The following is a 5,752-nucleotide window of genomic DNA, read 5'->3' on the forward strand; positions in this document are numbered from 1 at the left end:
CCTCAATGTGGTTTTACTTCTCAGGAAATGCCAGTGGGAGTTCCTGGTCTCCACAGCTCTGAAAATTGCATTTTTAGACCCCAGAGTCTATGTTCTGGTAAGTGTCCCAGCCTGGCTGCCCCTATAAGTTTGGTACCCAGCCCATCATCTGAGTGAGAGCTACAGTGCTGGGCAGTGGAGAGAGGTGGCTTTGGGATGTCTCAGAGGCAGAGGATGAGTGTCCCCCATCCCACCACCTGCTGTCCATCCAAGGTGGCTGGACTGGCTATGCAAAACAGTCCCAAGGAGAGAATCCTGCCTCTCTTGTAGTGTCTTACAGCAAAAACAGCTTCCATACATCCCTGCGGGTTAATCAGCTGCTTGGAGACTAATTAGTGCCAAACACTCTTATCAAGAAGACACAGCTGGGTGCAAAGCCAGGCCCAGCAACAACCAGGCACGCCAGCCAGGGTGTCCATCTCCTGCCCAGGACACAGCCTGGTCCCTCCTGAGCCCTCCAGACCACTGCTGATGACCTCAGTCTGGCCATCGCCCTGGAGAGGGAATTGGCAGGGAAGGTTTGGGAGAGATACGAAACTTCTTGGCTTTAATTCACTGAAATCTTTTGTTTCAACCACATTTAATATCTTAGAAATTACGAGTGGTGGGGACCTGGGTGAGCTGAAGGAGAAGGCGTGATCTGTGAGGCCAATTAAGAGGCCAATGGCACATAGTGAAACGGGAGCCCCTCGGGGGAGGCCAAGGTTACATAAATAAGTGTGCGAAGGAGCTGCACTGAATCTGCAGACACTCAGCCACTAGTGATGCCCCTTTGAATCTGGGAAAATTAAATATAAATAATAAATGTTTAACCACACAGCAAATAAATACAATGAGGCACCTTTAAAAATTATACTAATAAACAGCAAGCTGTTGTCCTTCTGCCCAGGGTGGCTGAGAATCTTCTGCATTCTGGAGAAAAAGAGCACAAAAGAGGGGCTGTGTGTGGGGTGCTCTGCTCTGCTGGGTTGTCTTCACCCAAATCTGCCATCCTTGAGTAGAACTCCAGGACATCATGGAATAAAACACCGAGTAAAACTGGAAATAAAACACTGTCAAGCTTAGCCAGCAAATGTCAGGGCCCCCAGACCAGAAGCAGCTCACCTCTACCTGTGTGATCCCAATAGGCTTCTTTTGGGAGCCTGGAAGCAGGATTAGGGCTTGGTTCTCAGAGGAGAAGCCCAGAGGCTCCTTGTGATGATACAAATGTTCGACGTGAGCTGCGAGGTCCCCAGGATTGCTCTGTGTCAGCACTCACTTTACAATAAGAGCTCTGCTTCTCAGCTTCCCTGTTTTACTGCTTCCTTGGAAGAAGGGGAAAAATGAAATGGAGATATAAAAAATAAAGGGGTCATTTATAGTTAAGCACATTAGGATGGGAGCAAGAGAATAAAGTGGTGAGAATGGCTCAGCCGGGGCCTACAGGGACTTATTCTCTGGTACTGGCACGGTCTTTACTAGGTCGCTTGAACCTTTTGCACTCTGCTGCAGAGCTCAGACCTGGGCTATATATCAGCAGACTTGCCATGGTGTGCAGTGGAAAAGCCTATAACTATCCTCAAACCCACTTGTACCAGGAGTTACAGTTTATGGGTGACTTTTATAGGTGGCCAAAGCAACCTGTCCAAACCTGAGGGGTGCTGGGCGGTGCAGCGGAGAGTATGGTTTAAACACGGATCAGTTCCCTTTCCTGGGATGTAATTTCATTTCTCCCCAAATTCTGCAGGGAAGAAGCAGGGCAAAAGACCTTCCTTGCTGTGATTATACATTCCCGGGCAGTTTAATTATAGCCTTTGTCTTCTTAAACACTTGCACGATAAACCCACAGAGAGCCGCCATCCCACTATAGTTAGTTACCAATTTCTTTTCTTCCCAGCCCCTGAGATTTGGTTTCCCATTTAGCAGAGGTCAGTGGAGCCAAATTCTCCGTGGGGCTACCCTGGCTGTCATCAGGGAACTTGTGCCAGAGTAAAACCTGTCCCTCGAGTTGGATTGACTCAGTAGCAGCTGACACTTGTATTTGGGTTTCTTTATACATGTGGGCTCTGATCATGTCTGGTTTTGATGAGCCCCTGTGACTGTACTGAACACCCACACCTCACCAGTCTCTAATGGCTTCAGCTTGCAATTTAGGAGCAACTGTTCCTGCTCACAGCAAAATCCAGGTCCTGGATATGCCACCATATATAGGAAGCACCTGATTCCAGTGAAAAATGTAGCTAGCACCAGAGCTCAGTGCTGCTTTTGACTCAGGAGCAGAGACATAAATATTCTCCAGCCTTTACATGCTTTCTCCATTTTAACTCATGGCTTCATTAGACTAATTTGTTTCCAGGTTGGAGGATGAATAATGAGCCTCAGCCTGTGGACGCATAATTAAATTTTGATAGTGAATGTTTTTATCTAACCTTGTTTTCGTTATTATCCTCTGAACCTGAATTACAAGTTAGAGATTTAAGGCTGCAGGTTTGCCTTGACATTAAACCTGGACACCTTTGTGAGGTGTTACAGTGCTCTGCTGTCTCCCAGGACAGTGTCCAGTGTTTCAGTCAGGTCTGGTCATTAGGGATGTTAAGGGAAACAGAAACAGTTAATGAAAAAATAGCTTTTCCCCTGCCACAGTCAGTACAATACACAATCCCTGGCCTGTGTGGGGTCTGTACAGTGATAACTGCTCCACAGCCGGATGGCACATCCCAACAGCAAAGGTCACCTGGATTATCTTATTGGGACATCTTGGTGGGACGCACAGACCTGCTGCATTTCCCAAACTGATATCCAAGCTCCATCTGGCTTTTTTAGGTCCCCCCGATAGAGTTGGCTTTTTTTGCACAATTGTAAGATATTCCTGCAGATTCCCCAAACCATCCCTGGTTCCCCTGTGCCTTCCAGGTGCCTTCTTGGCGTTACTTGGCCGCTAAGATCACCGTGCCCTGGGTCTCTCCACTCACCGATGATTTTCTCCAGCCTTCCCATTGTTCTTTTCAGCACTGCAGGGTTTCCATCAGGCTTTTCCACTAATCTTTGTGGCCTCTCCCTGCTCCTACCATTGGCCACAGGGTTTTCCATATTTCCCTGCCTACAGGGGTGGTTTGTAAAGGATGCTCTCTGGGCTAAGGTAGGGAACAGAGCACATCTTGCAGCCTCCGCTCCTGCTCCGGATGGGAGCCGAAGTGCTGCAGTAGCAGGCAAGGAGCCCGAGCAGGTACTTAGTACAAATGTTAATAGCATCATTGTTTATATTGTAGGATTGGAAAGGGTCTCCTGGGTCATCTGGGGCATTGCCCTTCAGTAACTCAGTCCGTACTCAAACTATCCCAAGGGTATTTTTAGTCGATTCATGAATCCTTTTAGGAATTCGGCCCAACGACCTCCGCCAGCAAACGATTCTTTTGGCTAATTGACTTCACTTTCTGCATGCCCTGTTTTAATACTGCCTTTAAAGTTTGAGGCTTTTTCTTCCTCTCACAGTGTCATCGACTGCTCAATTTCAGCAGATTTTTTTTTTCCCTATTCCTACTTTTTTATCAGCATTACAGTTGATTCCAGGGTGTCCACTGATGAAGCCCCCTCACTGATGAAGCCCCCTCACTGATGAAGCCCCCACATTGACAAAGCCTCCTTGCCTGCAGGGCTGAGCCCCTCTGTGCATGGTGAGATGGTCTCCACCAGGAGATGCTGGGCACAGACTAGGCAAGGTGACAAGGGTGAGCAATGACCCAAAGGTCACCTTTACCCATGTAAAGCTCCAGCAGCAGAGCTGGGAACGGTCATGTGGGCAGGCTGCCTCTCAGCTCCCATCATGCTGGCTCCAACTGAGCAGCTGTTTGAAGGGTCCTCATTTTCCTTGATGTCTTCAACTTTAACTACTATCAAAATAGCAGCAGAGGGTGAAGGAAAGGAGAAAAAGAGAATTAAATGGTGGCATTTGTAGACAGATTTTTCTTGGTCTTTAGTATTCTTCTACTTTGATCCACTGGTCTGTGACGTCATCACTGCATTATTGTTTGCAACAGAGCCAATTCTGAGCATGTCATGAGGAGTTTTGTTTTTGAGACAAGGTTGTGGGAAAGTCAAGGGGCTGCTACCAGTACACATCTCCCACTCTAAGAGGTCACATGCCAACGCTCCTCCTCACTGCCCACGGTCACTGTCCCTACAGACCTACCTGCTGTTGGGTTGAGTGGTTGGTCCCTTATCAGCTTCATCAGAATGAGCTGAAGTTAAACACAAAGCTTTTGGTAATCTGACTTGATCCATTCAGTGTGTGTTATGGAGTATCCTCAGCAGCACAGGCACAGGGGTGGAACCTCTGACATGGGGTAGTGTGGGGCAAAAACACTTCTACTGGCCTTGGCCCCTCATTGACCTGTTCTTCATCCATTTTCCTTTCCTTCTTCTCCAGTTTTGGTGAAAGGGCAACAATTCACATCTTCCTGTGTGTGCACAGCTTTGTTTCAGCTGTGAACTTAGCAGAGGGTTTCCCTGGGAATGGCTTTGTGTGTGCAACTTTTCTGTAGGAAGAGACAAGGAAGGAGGGAACCTGGAACAGGGAACCTGAGCTAACCGGGCAGACTGGAGATGAATGACCTACACGAATCCTTGGCATCAGCCAGGCGGAGTTTCTTTGAAATAAATTATGCAATAGTGCAAAGCTTCCGAAGACTATTTTTTTCCCCAGCAAAACTACATTTTAGAGAAAAAATAACTGTAAACCGAAGATGGCCTGATTTGATGAAGTCAGCAAAGCTGCAGCCAGGAGGAAGACCATACTCTCCACATCAGTCTCCAATTCATCATCAGAGCCAGAGCCAGATGGTAAATATTTGCTTCTTCTAGTGATCAGCTGAAAGGTTCCTTCATTCCCACAATACTATTACCTTTGCAAATTACTTTTATTCTAGTGAAAAGCAAAAACCTAAATCCTAACTGTTTTTAATTGAAAACAAAGGTGAAAAAAAAAAGGAAAAGGCTTTTACAATAATAAAAGTAAGGACTGTAGTTTAAGTAAGTACTTTCTAATATTCTCCCAAATAGACTGATACTTAAAAAATTCTGCTGAGAGTATTTTTGCATAACTGTGTCTGTCTGGCAAATTGATCAAACCAAGTGGATTCACAGGGCAGAGGTGAGTTGGTCTTTATCTTCCTCCTTCTCCAGGAGAAACTGAAGATTTTGCTATGCCCTGTGATACAATCATGCTTTGGGGTGTGTGCCTGGGACCAGGCACCCCAAGGCAAGGTAGGGGGTGCACGGGTAGACCTAAGTGGTGCAAGCGACTCACAGCATTTGGGAAAACAAACCAGGATTAACATGGTGCAGCACCAGGGCAGAGCTCTGAGAGGTCCTGGGACCTCCATCCTTGGGGAATGCTCAGCTACACTTCACAAGGTCATGGTCAGCCTGGATTCACTCTGAACTCGGCCTTGCCTGGAGCAGAGGTTTGACAAGAGCCCTTCAGACACAGCTTCCAACCCCCATGTTTCTGGAATACTGTGATGCTTCAATGCCTTTGTCCCAGCACAGGCTCCTTGTGGGCCACCAGTGGGTCTCTGCAGATGCCCCCCATGGCATTTGGTCTCCAAAGGGGGCTGGGCTGCCACCAGGGCAGCTCTCCCCACCCAGCACAAACTCCTTCCTCTTGCACTCACTAAGACCAGCTTTTCAAAGCACCTCAAATTTTTCTTGAGGAGGAAGGGAGTATTAAAAGCCT

General features: G+C 47.3%; 1 long non-coding RNA gene across 1 annotated transcript; it reads left to right on the top strand.

The window, feature by feature from the left end:
* Nucleotides 1-4,024: 4,024 nt before the first annotated feature.
* LOC135422845 (uncharacterized) lies at nucleotides 4,025-4,693 on the top strand. The gene is made up of 2 exons (XR_010434611.1): nucleotides 4,025-4,280; nucleotides 4,445-4,693. It is a non-coding gene; the product is annotated as an uncharacterized LOC135422845 (long non-coding RNA).
* Nucleotides 4,694-5,752: the final 1,059 nt, after the last annotated feature.

The sequence above is a fragment of the Pseudopipra pipra genome, chromosome 16, assembly GCF_036250125.1.
Source record: "Pseudopipra pipra isolate bDixPip1 chromosome 16, bDixPip1.hap1, whole genome shotgun sequence".
NCBI lineage: Eukaryota > Metazoa > Chordata > Aves > Passeriformes > Pipridae > Pseudopipra > Pseudopipra pipra.